The sequence below is a fragment of the Phlebotomus papatasi genome, chromosome 2 (assembly GCF_024763615.1).
Source record: "Phlebotomus papatasi isolate M1 chromosome 2, Ppap_2.1, whole genome shotgun sequence".
Classification (NCBI taxonomy): domain Eukaryota; kingdom Metazoa; phylum Arthropoda; class Insecta; order Diptera; family Psychodidae; genus Phlebotomus; species Phlebotomus papatasi.
The window spans coordinates 93,124,332-93,140,775 of record NC_077223.1 but is presented as its reverse complement, the minus strand read 5'-3'; the positions used below and the strand labels follow the sequence as shown (position 1 = coordinate 93,140,775).

General features: G+C 32.5%; 1 protein-coding gene across 4 annotated transcripts in view; it reads left to right on the top strand.

Annotated features, from left to right (window-relative positions):
- Positions 1–16,444, top strand: part of LOC129802423 (uncharacterized) — a 172,343-nt gene that overhangs the window by 103,699 nt on the left and 52,200 nt on the right. For 3 of the 4 annotated variants that reach the window (XM_055848212.1, XM_055848211.1, XM_055848209.1), the window contains exon 2: positions 787–1,227. The gene's annotated coding sequence lies outside the window, so the exon portion shown is untranslated. Of the gene's footprint in view, positions 1–786; positions 1,228–10,781; positions 11,085–16,444 lie in introns of those variants that run through there. The other variant, XM_055848210.1, reaches the window with a different exon arrangement.

The following is a 16,444-nucleotide window of genomic DNA, read 5'->3' as shown; positions in this document are numbered from 1 at the left end:
ATTTTTAACATATTGAGATTACTCACAGCGGTAATCACAACTTCTGATTGTGAGTCACTTCGGGCTGGTTTTTTGTCTACCGTTGCATCGATTGGTGTTTCAGCATCCATTCCCTTTCGAAAGATGCCTCCAGGTGAATCAAAGATGTACATACAAGAGGCACATGCGTGACCAATGAAATGGGAAATGCCCCGAGAGAGCAGAATGTCCGGTACTGGTGATGATTAGTCATATGAGAAATGGTGGTCTCTGAGGTGAAGATATAGTTCCTTTATTTGCTCTATGCGTAAATGGGTGATCATTCCATGCTGACAAGTGGCTCTCTTCGGTTCATCCGCCTGACTAATGACTCTGGTCTGCGGCACTTCGTGAAATTGCAATTTACACTGTGTCCAAAAGGTTTGAGGATCATTTCTCAAATGGTCCAAATCTCACACACTTGAGCACTCTGTTATGAAATTGATGTCAATTTGTCAACAACAGTAATATTCTTTTATTATGCATTAGTTTAAAGACGGAAAGAGTTCGCACTATTAGTACTCGATGAAATTCCATGAGAAAATAACTCAAGTGATGCAATTGCACTATTCTTGCATCTCCCATAATCATCATGTTGTGTATTGCATATTTGAATACCCCATAGCAGCAATTTTATGTGAATTTTTATTAGAAATTAATTGTGATGAAAAAAAAAGAGCAAGAAACAATTTTTACCATAAATAATAATAATAATGTAATACAATACTCTTTAAAATATCAACAGTCAATTTTCTCTTTCAATTTCAGAAGTACACAAAAGTGGTAGAGCCCAAAAGTGTTCCGGGGACGCGAAAAAGAAGCGGAAACCAGTTTTGTGTTGATGGGTGCCTTGAAGATGAAAAAAAATATATATAAAGTGGTATAAGATTTACTTGTGCTGAAACAAGGAAAAAAAAAAGACTAAGAAAAACCAAACACTCTTGAGCAAAGTACTTAGAAATTCGTGATAAACATTGCTGAAAGCAATTAGAAACACTCGACAATTGTGAAAGTATTTTTCTCCAGTACTTCTTTACCATTGAGAAGAAGGAAAGATTCTCCTGTGAGAAAAAGACATTGTAATAGGCACATCACGATTTTCGGATTTTCTGTGCAGATAGATTGCGTGACACAGTCGCAGAAATTGTATCTTCATTTTATGTCTTCTTCATCATCTCGGGGCATCGTTGAAATCTTACCAGTGAAGATGTAAGTAGGAAGAATTAATAAGACATTTTACATTAGAAAAGCATACACTTTATTATTCACTGTAGTAAACAACATTACCGCACGCTATACCAGTTAAATTAAAATGATCACATTCTTTTATGAAGTCACAGAGTTTGCGTCACACTTTATTTTTAATAGAATCTTGCAGTTACTACTTGAGAGATAACCAAAAAACACAATTTTTATCTAATGTGGAATGTCGTCATCGATATTTTACGATTTATATGAGTTCCTTTCACAAGCAAGAAAACAACATTGTTGACACAAGGTTTCGTGATATTTCTATTTTCAAGAATTGATGTGACCTCAAATTGCAATATAGCACCTTGAAAAGATTCTAGTACAAGTTCACTGTCCCTTGAGATGAATGACATTTCCCGTGAATATGAACAGAATTTCCAAGTCACATAATAAATAAAGTCATATCTGTCTTCTTTTCGTGTGATTTTCTCAGTTCATCTATGTTAGAAACTGGTTTTCATCTTTAGTCATCGACTCTTTGAAGCTTCTTTATTTGCGAATATATTTTAATTGTTTGAAAACTCTGGCGGATGGGTAAAGGGGAAAAAACCCATGGTTATCGTATTGTCTTCTTAAAGGTAGTTTTTTCTTCTTCACTGAAGAGAAAAATAAAGCAATACCTCAGAGAATAATCTTCTAGATTTTTTAACAGACTAAGCAGTTCTTGTACAGGTAAATTAATTATTTAATTATGAAAAAATAATTTAGTAATTTCTTGCTTGATCTGCAAAAAAATCTTGCAAATTTTGCAATTCTCAGTAAACTTGTTATCTGCTTATATGTTTTCGTTTTATGTTTATCTTTCCTTCGTGAAGATAAACATCAAAAGCATCATCCACGTAAAGTCGTTATAACCTGTTGAAGCGCATTCGAATGAGGTTTTGCATCGATTTAGGCGTTTTAAGCTCCATGAAGAAAGTCTTTCACTTGAGTAAAATTTATTCAAATCCCATTTGCAATCTTCCACGCTAATTATACATAAATAGATTTATTTTGAGATGATGAATAAAAAATTGAACAATGTGTAGTGAAAATTGCAGAGTGCTCGAATTCTTAGAGTGAAGATGGAAAAACAATGGCAAAGGGAAATTGGTGATATGCTCGAATTTTATTTTCGCCAATGACTACGGATGTGTACCGGTTTCTGCGGAACATATATCATAACCTTCTCTTAAAATAGAGCGGAAGTTTAATTGAGTTTCTGACTCGTAAATTCTTTCCCCAATTTCAATCGAAGAAAACTGGTTTTTAGTTAGTGTTTTAAAGGTCTTGTAAATCTGTCAAATAGATCCCATTTCGTCGAAACCAGACGATAAATACACCCTTGTAAAAGCTCGGATCTTTGACTTTGTAAATTGAAAATTCTAGCTGATGGGGCCAAAGTAATTTTAACAAAAGATTGATCATATTTTATTGTTTGAACACCACCGAGACAGCAGTATAATCCAGTTTTGAGTTATTATATATGTTTCGGCTCATCCCCTACTAAGGGGTCATATTGTGGTAGAATTTTGGAAATTTGACATTTCTAGTTTTTTGACGTCATGCTGTTTGTCCGTCTATACGTCCGGCCGTTACCACACCTAACAGACGAAATGGTTAGAGATAGAGACTTGACCTTCAGGGATCCTCCCCTTCCCATAAGTCGACCCTGGGATCACTAACATGCTCTTCGTTTTCCATCCAAAACCATGTTTTTTGGTTTTGATCGAAAAGGCGTCGAACGATATAAGGGAAGAGCACCAACGATCGGCAGTGTTCCTCGGATCGTCAGGTTAATACCACATTTTTTCTCCAAATTAAATGATTTTTTAAAAATTATTAGCTACTTTTTACCATTTAACTCTCACAAGAATGCAGTGCATTAATTCAGATTTAATTTATAAAACCAATTTTCCCTGAGACACCTGATTAAATTCCTGATGATCCGAGGTACAGCGTGCAAGTTTGCAATTACACATATTTTTTATTAATTTACTGTAAAAACAAAAAATTCCAAAGCACAGATATAGTGAAAGGGGTCACTAATGTGTCCATTAGCTTACATAAAAATACCAATTAGTGTTTTGAGGACTATATTTTCAACTAAATATGGAGCATGTCTCTTAACATTCCGATTCGGGGTACTCTTCCCTTATAGTTTTTTTTTTTTAAATTTCTGAATAAATTTTAGAGATTACCCAGGAGGATATTTCGTCCGGGTCTAGGTCCAAATCCCGAAAGCCAAAATCCCGAATGGGTAAGAATACCGAAATCCAAAATTTTTAAAAGTGTTATAGCTACCCCTACGATTGCACTTGCGCTTTCCGGAGGCAAAGGGAAGTTTTCTGTGCCTTGGAAAATTATTTTACACCAGGGGCATGACATTTCCTATGTTTCCCATATGTTTCTAGCGAGCCGAAAAAACTTTTGAGTTTATTAGCTGTTTTCTGTCATTGTAGAATGAATTAGCAAAAAATACTAATACAAAATAAAAGCCAATTTAATAACGAAGAGACAACCGAAAACCCCAAATTGGCAATCTACATAGTTTCGGAGATATCTCGTGAAATGTGTACGAAAACAGGAAAAAATTTACACTAAAACTGGTCGCATTTTCCAGAGCTAATGTCACCCCCCTGTTTTACACATTATCCTCCGTATAATTTCATCCCTTTCATGATTTTGAACATTCGGGATTTTAGCTTTCGGGATTTTGGCTGCCTCCGATTTTGTCCATATCTGTCTGACCGGTCTGATCAATTAAGCGTCAATTAAAACCCGAATTAACACCTATTTTTCATACCTTCACTGAGAAAAAAGAGGGTGCGATTAACTTTTTTTCCTCGTAACTTTAACACTTTTTAGGTGTAAAAATATATTAGCATTTTTTAATGTTAATTTTACACATTTTTAAGTGTAAAATTAGCATGAAAAGGGTTAACTTTAACCCATAATACACCTAAAAAGCATAATATTTACACCGATTTCGGATCAATAATGCAGGATAAAATTAACATTTCCGGAATGTTATTTTAACTCTGAGAGTTAAGTTATACACTTTTTACGTTATAACTTTATGTTCGAAGGTTTATTATTTATTTACTTATATTTTTAATTCTGAGCTGGCTTAGAACTCTTCATATTGAGATTAACGATGTTGCTGTATTTTTTGTTTAGTCAATAAAATAATTACAACACCTTGCGTGGGGAAATTTAGAATATAATTGTTTTACAGTGTAAAAAATTTTAGTTTTACCATGGGAACATTTTACAATATACTTTGTCTCTAGAGTTCGAGCAATAAAAATACATTGCAAATATTAAAGAAGAGTGAAATTTAGGACAATACCCACTCATAGTGTTAAGTTCATTAGCAATTTTTGGTTAAATTAAAAAAACATCGAGCAAAAGTCGCATTATACTCAAGCTTACTTGTATTGATTGATTAGGATCGTGATTGATCTTTGCTTCTTAAATTCAACTGGCTTGCTTTCATAGCTAATTGGCGAACTTGTTGTGCTTTAACTCTTTTTTAACACGCTAAGTTTTGTATCTAAAGGCGATTTACAGTGATAGTATTTGTCGTGGGTTAAGGATTTTGTGGCAATTAGAGAGAAATTAAAGTCAAATTTGTCATTAAGACTAATAGTGTAAAAAAACAATCTCCGGAATCCACTTAAGGGGCTACATTTGACAAACATTCTTGAGTTTAGAGCTTGAGGATTGAAAAAAAAATGCTTGCCTATGTAACCAACAAGAATTCTCAATATTGTCTTGTACCCCGATTACGCATTATTAGTTGTTGTGCTTCCACTTGTTTAAAGAGCACAAAATAACAACTTGGGAATACTTGTGTGAGTTTGAGAAATGCTAAGTATCAACATTTTCAAGAAATATAATCATCTAAAAAGTGGCAACAAGAGTGCACTTTTAAAGATCTCCCATAGGCTTTTTTTTAGTGCTCATTTAGTGTGAGTTCATTTTCATTGTTGTGGACTTTTTTGCACCAAAGTGCAATTGTTTAATGGAATAACTTACTTTCATTTTATCTTCTCTTAATATAAAGATTGGCAATTAAAATTTTTTCACTTTTTTTCGTCTGGCAAACGTTTCACTATGGTTTCATTGAAAATCTGTGTATTTCTTTGACTTTTACTGAGCCATGTGTGCGATTTTTTTGCATGGAAAATCCACCGTATCTGAATGGAGGCGAAATTCACACGCTCCACTATCGTTTTTCATTAGATCCATTGATCAATGAATTTGTACAAGAGTTTCTTCGCCTAATATGAGAAATATAAAGTGCGTTTGTGGTGGGTTGTTTTTACGGAGTGGTAAAAATGTTTCTTGCTAAGAAAAATTTCCAAGGAGACGGAAAACCGTGGTACATAGCTATGTATTTATGAAAAAAAGAAGAAATGTGCAGTGTTTTACATTATAAAATTTTCCCTTGTAATTTGTTTCCAAAAGTTGCACAAGATTTCTCTTTCTTGTGTGTTTGTTTTTTACATGAGAGTCTTTTGTCAGTATATTATTATTATTGTTTAGTTTCATGGGACAATATGGGACATTCTTAATTCTCCTGCTGCAATATTTCCATCAAAGCTTTTTTTCTGCGGTGATTCTTTCACAATCACAGCTAATGTGATGCGGTGGTTTAGGTAAACATCTTAGTTTGAGGCCATATTCACAGGGCATATATTTTACATATCCCTGATTCTGAAAATGAAGAGTCGTTTAAACTTGTCGTCGACTGGTAACCCACTTATAGAACTCCAGTTTGGAAAGAATTAGATTGGAAATTTTATTTAAATTTATTAAACATTTTTATTTATTTTTTTATTATTTTTTTTTATTATTTTTATTATTTATTTGTATATTTTGTGATATATGTTTCTATATATAACAAACATATTTGGGATTTTATTTAATCTAGAATAGATTTTGATTTTATTGCTAAAACCGCTGAAACGTTTTATTTAGGCAAAACTAAAAGATTGGAGGTTGATTACAAAGATTTATGAGCTTTTTTGGTATGCAGTAATTTTTCTTAGTGAATTTTTAATTTTTATTAAAAAAAAACATAAAGGACAGTTCTGCAAACAGTATAATAATTTATGACATAATTTTAATCGTTATAAGCCTATAACCATGTTTATAAATGTTTATTATGCTTTTAAACTATTAGCTAATTGTTCACTGATCCTCAAAGGGTTAAGGCTTATTAAAGATTAATTTTAAAATCGAGAGGTATATCACTAAAACTTCAAATTTGGCACTGCTTTTTCCGAAGAATTTCAAGTTACTGCATATAATTTCTAAAACATCTAAAACATTATCAGCAATTTGCCAAAAAAGAAACAAAATTAAAATAAATTTTCAAAAATATGTCGTACGAATTTTAAGTAACATTAACTAAAAGTCTCAATCAAAGAAACAGATTTAAATTCCAGATCTTCAAAACTCCATCCATCTATAAAATTGCATACCAATGACTCATAGAAAAAAATACCCAATGCCGACCAGAATCTCGAAAAATCACAACCAGGATTTGTCTGTAATCCTGAATGGGTCGAAATCTCAAAAAGTCAAAATCGAAAGCCGAAATCCCGAAAAGCCAAAATTCCGAGAAGCCAAAATCCCAAAAACCACAATTCCTAAAGCCAAAATCCCAAAATCCCGGATAGTAAAAATGTTGAAAGATACGAAATTATACGAAAGATAATGCACTCTTAGAAAAGTTTAGACGTAATTACTAATGAAAATTAGTTGTTCGGGCGATTATTATCAAATCTATTTAAAATGGTTCTTATATTCTTAAAACATTATACTCATAATAAATTTATTAGTAGTGAGAATATAAGACAATATTTCCGTGGATAAGTTGCGGCAATTATTTCATAATGCTTTCATACAATTATATTTGCTTGTGTTAATTAAATGAAATCATTATCCCAACTAATATTGGTCACTAATTCCTTTTAGTTCTCACAACCAATGTAAATAGATGGGCCTATATTTTCATAAAGTTATGACTACTTTTCCAATAGTAAAGAGTGGTTTTTATTTTAGTAATGCGTTGAAGCTCTTTCGAATTTTAAGCAAATAATAAGAAATATGCATCACAATGAATGCTATATAGTAACCACAACTAATATGATATAGTTATTGCAGCCAATAAGATGAGTATCAACCACATTTATTTAGTAATTGAAACTAATATGTTATAGTACCCATTACTATTTTGATTTAGTTGTGATAACTAAATGAAAAGGATACTTTAACTAACTGTGGTCAACTATTTCATTTAGTTACCCAAACTAAATATATAGTTGGGTCTATATTTACTATATTTTATAGTTCTAATAACTGCATATGAGCTTGTACGAACTAATTTTTTCTAAGAGTGTGTGTAGAATAATGTCCCTAAACACAGAAAATTTTCCTTTATCTCTAGCAAGAGCAGTAATTGCAATCGTGGGATACTTTTAAGAATTCAGGAATTCGGCTGTTGCTATATTTTGATTTTTTTTATGAGTATGTAAAGTTTTTCTTTCAATTGTTACGAATAAAAAAAAAAATTTAAGTTTACCGGTGACCTTTTACGGTTTACGGTTTACCGGTCAACCTTTTTACTTTAAAATTAAAAATGTTGTAAATTTCACAATAACATAGATGAATTGATTGATTTTTTTTGTTTTTTTTAATTGAAATTTAACTTTTCATAAAATGTTTATGTAAAAATGTGGTATGTTGATTTTTATTAAATTTCAATTTTTTGTAAGATAATCGCTAGATGTTAATACGCTCTGCATTTTCAGTATGGAAAAATTGTTGTCGTATCAGCATTTTGTATTTTTTTTTTGGATGATTCACTCTTTCATTTCATGCCCTTAGCTGCACAAACCTGCACTTCCCATTATCGGTATTTTAAATAAGAATGTAGCATATAAAATATTAAAAAAAAATATATTGTTTTTCCATATCCAAATTGAACATTTTGAATAAATTGAGAAATGCATGGCAGTGTCCCAGCTTTGCGGAGTGTTCGATCTCGTGACTTAGTTGCTATATTTCAAAAGTACCTTCTTGTCATTTACCATTTACCGGTTTATAACTTATTTATTGAACCTATTGAATTATTCAAAAGATCGCTCAAAATAGCATAGGAGTAATACAATTCATTTTTTGATAAAAATTACTCATCGGTTATGAATCGGTTCATACTGGTTCATAACTTATTGAAACCGATTCAGACTTGTCAGAAATTCCAAGACTTTTCCAATGCGCCCAACGGCTGTAGGGGGGTGCCGTGTGTGAGTGTTGCTACCGAGGCGAGCGTGGCCGATGGACTACCAAAGGCTACCTCTAAATGGGGAGTTTTGCCGCCTCCTTTTCTCCCTCACAATTGTACAGAGAAAGCCTTCGGTAAACCCCCTGAAGCTGTGAGGATCGGTGGGCACACACGGTACTTTCCTGTTGCCGACACCTCTGCTGGGTGCGGTGGCGCGACTGGGTTGCAGTCTTGGTGGGGCTTTCAGGCTTCCGACCCGGACACCCTCATCTCAGCTTGGTGGCATGGGGGGCTGGGGAGAGCTCCGACGGGTCGACCGGGCTCTATTCAGCCTTCGGTCCCATGTCATCAATTATATAAAATGACTGACTATATGTGATTGAATATTTACAATGTATTAATGATTTCTAACTCCCTAAGCACTAGTTTGCAGAGGGAGAAATAAAAATTATTCATCATCATCATCATCCAATGCGCCCAAACATGACCTCATTCGGTTAAGAAATACACTCTCTAGAGCCTGTATGGCCTTTGATCTTGAAAATCTTTATTTTATTAGGAATATTATTAGGAATGATTATTTTTTAGGTTATTAGGAATGATTGATGGGAATTTTCGTATATGGAAGAATGTCCGAATAGGTAATCCTTAAAACGTATCCGAAAATCGTAAGACGCGTTTTCGAGTCATATAAAAAAATATTGTTTTGGAAGTGCGGGTGGGGAGGGTAGGAGAGGGATGGTTGGAGCTCTAGGGCTGGCGACAGCCAGACGGACAGACGGACAAATGAAGAAACAGCGTGGCATCATTTCTCAAAAGTTGTCTGAAACGCAAAGGTTATGTTGAGAAAAGTGATCCCCGAGGAGTAGAAGGTGGAAAGAGGGATGGAGACAATGAGGGATTATTGATCTCTCTGTGGAATTCGATCAGTAAAACTTAAAATGACAAAAGTATGACAGAAGAGGATATCACAAAGTTGTGTTTGTAGATATATAAATATCTTACGTTATGTCCTATGAATTAAAAAAAAAATTAGTTGTTATTTGCAAAATTATTAGATGCATTTTCTCTTTTGTTTCCATTGTTCATTATGCGGTCTTCGTACTAGATGTTTAGCCCAGGTCCCAAATGTCTCAAAATTCTAAATAGCGAGTAATTTTATTGCTTTTTGAGAGTTATATTTTTTTCAAAAATTTGGGATTAATAAAAAATTAGAGCAGTTAAGCCATATAGCTAAGCCTTAGGTCTGAAGCCGATATTATCTATAATGACCAGTAGATAAACTTAAAACCTTACAAAAATGTACCGTTTTTTCAAGTTAAAATAAAGATTTTTACTGATACTGTAAGTTTGGCTAGTAAAAAAATTACTTCAGGACATAGAACGACAAAAACTGGACAGAATGTAGTTAATTAATTTATGATTTTGGTTTTACATAATACTAACCAAATTTTAATTTTATTGACTATTTTGACCAGGCCAGTAATTTGCTTCAGCTTTTTTGAAGCCCTACTTAGCGGTGTTGAGCTAAAACTATTTCACTTTATTTGATTTGGTGCACAAACCGGATTTGTAATGAAAGAATCACAAGTGCCATAAGCTATAAGAAGCTTATCATTAATTTTTCTGCACTATTGTTGTGCTTTGCACAAGAAAAGAGTATCATAAACATGTTGCATTGGAGAAGCCAATTCAGCGTTACTAAAGTAGAATAGAAAATGATAGAGAATCGACCTAAATCGACGTATGTATTATATGTATCTGAAACCAATTCCCTACTTGTGATATATAATACTCATTCATAAATATCCAATCTTATCGCGAAGTAATGTTTTTTTTTTAATTTAATTTATTATATCTTGTGTGTAAAAGATGGCCTTTCTAGAGAAAATACCACAGTGTGGTTTAAGAGGAAAACTAGTTGAGTGTCTTAAGGAGAAGAAAAAAAAATGATCATTTACTGTAATATTTAATTAGTATATATGTTACCGCTATGGGATGCTGGTAAAGTGTTTGGCTTTCCTACCATCTTTGCCACAGTGCTTTTTACCGTGTTTTCTGCGTTGCGAACGCAGTGAATAGAATATGATAGCCTGCGAAAGATGTTGGTATGGCGATGGTCGATGACTGACTGCATTTTAGTCTGGTTCGCCACTATACACACATTTCCAGTTTTGTTTATGAAGAAATCCAACCAAGCTCTCTGAACTTCAGTCGTCGCATTCCTGCACAGTTTCTTTTCAAACTCCGCCAAGAGAGCATCGCGTGTATCCAGTTAAGTGTTAATAGTGTTAAGTATAGAGTGGATCATCCAGAGTTTTCTTGCAAGTTCAGTATAGAAAGTATTCTTGCACACCTTTAGCAGGTGAAGAAGTGTGGGAGAAATTTTTAAGAAATCACTGGTGAGGAACAAAAGCAAAAGGAGAAAAAACCGCGAAAATCTATATAGGAAAGTCACTCAATCGTGCGTGAAATCCGCATGAGAGTGATATTTGCGGTCAGGCAGAAGCCCATGTAGATACATTCGACATTTCCAACGGTAAGGTTCTTCTCATAAGCAAAGAGAAAATGTAGTATCAATGTGATTGGTGGATGCTAAAAAAAAAGTTTTTAAAGATTCTTTTTCACTATGTACTAGAAGATCAGTTACCTCAAAAAATCCATAAATGTATGTGCAAGTAGATACTGCTTAAAGAGAACTATGAGAAAATCTTCGATTGGAACGCATCCGAAATGTTCTTGTTGAATTTACCAAAAGAAAAAATTAAAATGTCCGTGTGTGAAGCGTCTCAAGTCCATCTTCTTCTCCATCAGTGAGAGATTACAAGCCAAAAGACGCAAGTGTGGACTGTGTATAACTGTTCATTATTCAACATTTTCAACGCACAACAAGAAATAAAACGCGAATTAATAATGTTTACATTCATTGGAGGCTCCTCATGAGATGTGCATATGTTTTAGAGGGGGCACTAAAGAAAGAGGTCCATGGTCTTGCTGGAATATAAATGGACAGTGATATAAAACTGAATTCTTTCATCAAAGCCCATGAGGAGAAAACGGTTAAAAAAATCCCGCGCGCTTTGAAAATATCAATGTGACTTGCACAGAGTTACATTGAGAAATGAGTGAATATTAATTATCCTACTACTTCTCTTACACAATTCTCATCAGAAAAATCTATTTAGTGAACTCTTGATGGAAGAGATTTAAAAAATATTTATAAGAAGAAGAAAAAAAATGATCTAGCGACATTTTTATGTGAAACTCACTGAAATAAATGTTGTCTCGAGGTAAAAATTGAGGACACGAGGTAGTGGATCTTAATGTGACATTCTAATTCAAAGAGAGCTCAATCTATTCTCGATGGCTTTTTATTTGAGAGACACACACAACCTGTTTTCAACTATGTATGCTAAAATTTCCATACAAAATATGATAGTGATCGCCACATAAGAGATTTTCCATTGATGGGTGAGACTTTTGAGAAATTCACAATGCTTAAAAATATATAATTTTTTTTTGTATTTGCAAAATTCCAACACATTGCCATTTCCATACCCATGTGACATTGAAGTTTAAAAGTGCGGTAGACAAACAATTGCTATTTAAAGAAAAAAAAAGACTGGTATTTAGATTGGTGCAGTATTTAAAAATATTTCTTTTTACTTGAATGGTGTGTTTTTTTTACCACAAAACCATTTACATTATTTGCACTCCAAGAAATTAGGGATGGTCTCAAGAAAATCTTTTCTCTTAACAAATAGAAAATGCATCGATTGAAGATATTTATTTTTGTTTAGTTTTGATATTCACAGAGGTAAACTACAAGAATTTCTATTTTATGGAGATCATTAGGTCTATATTGAAAAACAAAAATAAATGTATAGTCTCTACTGTAGGGTAAGATGGGGTAATTTGGAATAATATCTATTTTGGAATTTAGAGAATTTCTCACTGTTTCGCATGGCTAAAGAGAAAAAAGAAAACCACGAAGAAGTACAAGACTTTAGAATCGAAAGTACTTCTTCCTTGTTTTTTTTCTTTTTGCCATCTAAAACTGTTAGGAAATTCCAAATGTTCCAAATTAGACATGGTTCCAAATTACCCCATCTTACCTTAACTGCATTTTCCGATTTGTTGATCAAATCTGTATAATTTTTTTAATCATCATATAATTGTATTCTAATATGATTCTTATGCCACACTAAAGTTTGTTTATATAGGGGAAATTGGTGCAGTAGATATTTGACCTCAGAGAATGAGATCTACAGTAGAGTTCCTCAAATTTGAATGACGGTTCAATTCATAATGTAAAATTTGAGGTTATGTGAAGACAATATATGTATTAACTTCCGCAACAAATTTCATTTATTTCACAATAAATTACATTGATATAAGTCTCTAAAGTTATTTTTCTTAATTTAGGAAAAGTTAATTTCACAACAATTCCGTTACGTTTTTGAAAATATTGTTTAAATTTGAGGAGTGGGAAATGTCGTCTATACCACCCAAATGAAATTTGAGGAACTCTACTGTATATGAATTCATAGATATACTAATAGGGATTCTTTTCCACTGAAGAATTGGTCGACATAAGTCCGAGTAGTGTAGATATAAATATCAGTATTTCGGGGTACCCCATGTTTACTACTGCTCCAGTTTCCCCTACAAAAAACACTAGAGCAAACCCAGGCAGAATTAGCCAGAGTTAGAATTAGTCAGCGAGATGTTATAGTTTAGAGAAAATATTAAGCAAAACCCTTATTTATTTCAACACGTATATTCGTGGTTTAGTGAATTATTTATCGATCTTATTTAATAATTTCTTCACAATTTTTATGAAAACAGAAATTTCATTTGCTAGATAATCTGCCCCGATCTTCCCTAGGTTATTAGACATTGGTATAAGCGTTATGTAAGGTATGTCAGTTTCACGTAGAATGGCTTTTTAAAAGTCTTTTCTAAATTAATAGTGCTAAATATTTTTAAATAGTCAATAAACAAGAGAAATTAATAGAATACACTCCGCTAAATTTAGACATGCTTAGTTTATTAGCAGTTCATTTTCTGAATGAAGTATAACGACCTAATGATGTGAGCCCTAGAATTAAAAACATCGGAATTAGTAACATATCACGATTAGTACTAAACAATTAGATTAATAATTACTATTAATAAGAGTTAACGTCTAAAATTAGTTTTAAAGCACGCCTTGACTATTTTTGATATTTTCAATTTGAAAACACTAGACATTGGAAAAAAATTCTCTCAAAGTAAAATTTCGAAATATACTATAATAATTTATTTAAGAATTCAGAGGAAGAAAAATTTACTCCACTATTTTCAAATTATATCTTTTAAAACAAGGAAATATATTGAAATTAAGAAATTTTTGAAATTTGTACCGAAAATGTTTGAAATATAACTCCTGCGAGTATACAACTGTGTAGATTCTTTGTTAAGTGTTCTTTAGGAGGTTTAGCCTAAATCTTGGAAGTCTTAACATTCTCAATAACAAATCATTTTTTTTTAAATCTTATGCATAACCCTTAATATCCGGTCCTAAATTAAAATAAAAAAAAATATATTGATAAGATTTTAGAATAGTCAAGCCGTATGGTTAAGTCTAAGGTGTGCAGTCCGTATTATTGTGCTTAATCTTGGGATTTGCGACTAGTTGTAATGCGGATTTTAGTTCAGGCTGGAAGCTTGTGCAGAAAATACATACAGACTGATCGTCAAGAATAAAAGATAAATCATTCCATGAGGATTTAGAATCAGGAATTAGTCACTCTGACCTTTTACTCCAATCTTCACACATTTTAAGATTTTGCGAAATTGCGTAGCATCACTCTCCATGTTTCTTTTCATCTGTTTGACATTTCGAATAGCAGGGGCAAGTGGAGCACCTGTGAATTGGGACACCTTTGAAATTGGGTGTTTTTCTCCTATTTTTAAATGAAACTGAGCCTTAGCGCGATATAATTTAGCTCCTCAAAACAATTGTCAAGCTAAATTACTTCATGATAAGGCTCAGTTACATTTAATAATGGTTAGGAAAAAGCCTTGTTCCAAAGGTACTCCAATTCAAAAATGCCCCACTTCTTCCCCCTACGCAAAAACACTCAAACTGAAGTTTTATATTTCTATTACTAGCGCTGAGCCCCCTAATGCTCGTCAATTTCTTTAGACCTAATGAAGTTAGACGCTGAGTTTGATATCCCAAATTTTGGGCTGATCTCAGAATGTACCAATACCAATCCTCATTTTTCAGGCTGATCTCTAAACCGATGTCCTTGTCTATTTTGGGCTTTAAGTTTAGTTTACGAATATCTCGATATTCAAATGACAAATATTTTTAGTGGTTTATAAAAATTTATTGTACCATTTCTCCTTCGTATTCAATACTAATGGCTCTGCAAACGTTTTAGATCGGAAAAATTCCATAAAATCAAAATTCACATACCTTTCTTTCTTTAAAATTTAGTATATGTCTATGTCTATCCTACTCTTTTGCACTCTTCTTCTTTTTCTTTTAAACATTACACCAAATTAAATTTAGTTCAGTTCAATTTGGAATCCAAAAGATTTAAAATGTGTGCCGGAGCCACAAGTCAAAAAAATCATTAAAAAACTTGCATAATACGAAATTCGAGAAGTTAAGTCATTTTATATAAACTTAAGAACTTAAAATAAAATTAAAAATTATTATGTTGAAAAGAAAATGAGAGAAAATGTGGTATTTTCCAGTGTTTTTGACCCACGTAACCCCTTTAAAATGTAAATACGTTCTGGTAAAATGTAATCATTAATTGTATAGTAAAAATTACATTATTCCTTTTTAATTCAATGCATCAATGAGATGCATTGTATTCCGGGCTTACAAAGTATGCAATATTTCATTTAAATTATATCCCGTTCTCAAAATAAAAAAGAAAACAAAGCGGTTTTTTTTAAGAATTCTTGTTGGAAGTGTTTAGTACTCGATTCAGAGTCACATTTTGGAATTCGTAGATACGACATTGGCTGATGGAAGTAGCTATATATTATCATACATATAATATATATTACGAATATAGGAAATGAGTGGATTTAAATATTTAACATCGCAAACTTTTACTGTTACTTCTTCTGAATACCATTTCTTTGGTATTTGATTATACATAATCTAGCGCTATTTTTGAGATTTGTCAGTGAACTAAATTCTTTAATTTGCCTATAAAAATATTGTTATGTCCACAACAAAATTGTGGTAATTCCTTTTATAGTGTGCAATTTTTTGACAAGTTTTTTTTTTGTATTTTCATACAATAATTCTAAGCATAGAAAATTTTTATGCAAAATTTTTCCGAGTGCACATTGACATTGAAAGAGGTTTTTCTTCGAGAAAATTGTCAAGTGTTAAGGCAAAAAAAAAAGATATACCCATGTCGTAATAAAGGAAATTTATGATTACATCTTATTAATTCAGAAAGAGGTACTTATTTAGTTATACAAAAGTTACATTATGATGTTTTAATGATGGGTATATGTATTCAGTATATATAGGTATACATATAAAAATACCGTTTTAAGCTAATCAAGTGCAAAATAGGTGTATTCACTCTGGGCAACTGAGAAAGTTAAGAAATGGGAGCGACTTTGTAGAACTCATTTTACCCATTGCAATGAATGTCAATGTTACCAATTTACGCGTTTAATGTGAGTAATTCAATTTGTGCTTGTTCCTCTTTTAAGAAAAAAATAGAGGAGAGAGAAAGAGACTAAAATGTTATCGTGCTACTGACATTAAAAAAAAGGTGTCGCATTATTTTTCCTTTTATCAGTGGCATGTGAAAAGTTCTGAAAAGCCCATTAATGTGTGTGATTTCTTCTGAAGAAAAACTTTGAATTGGGGTT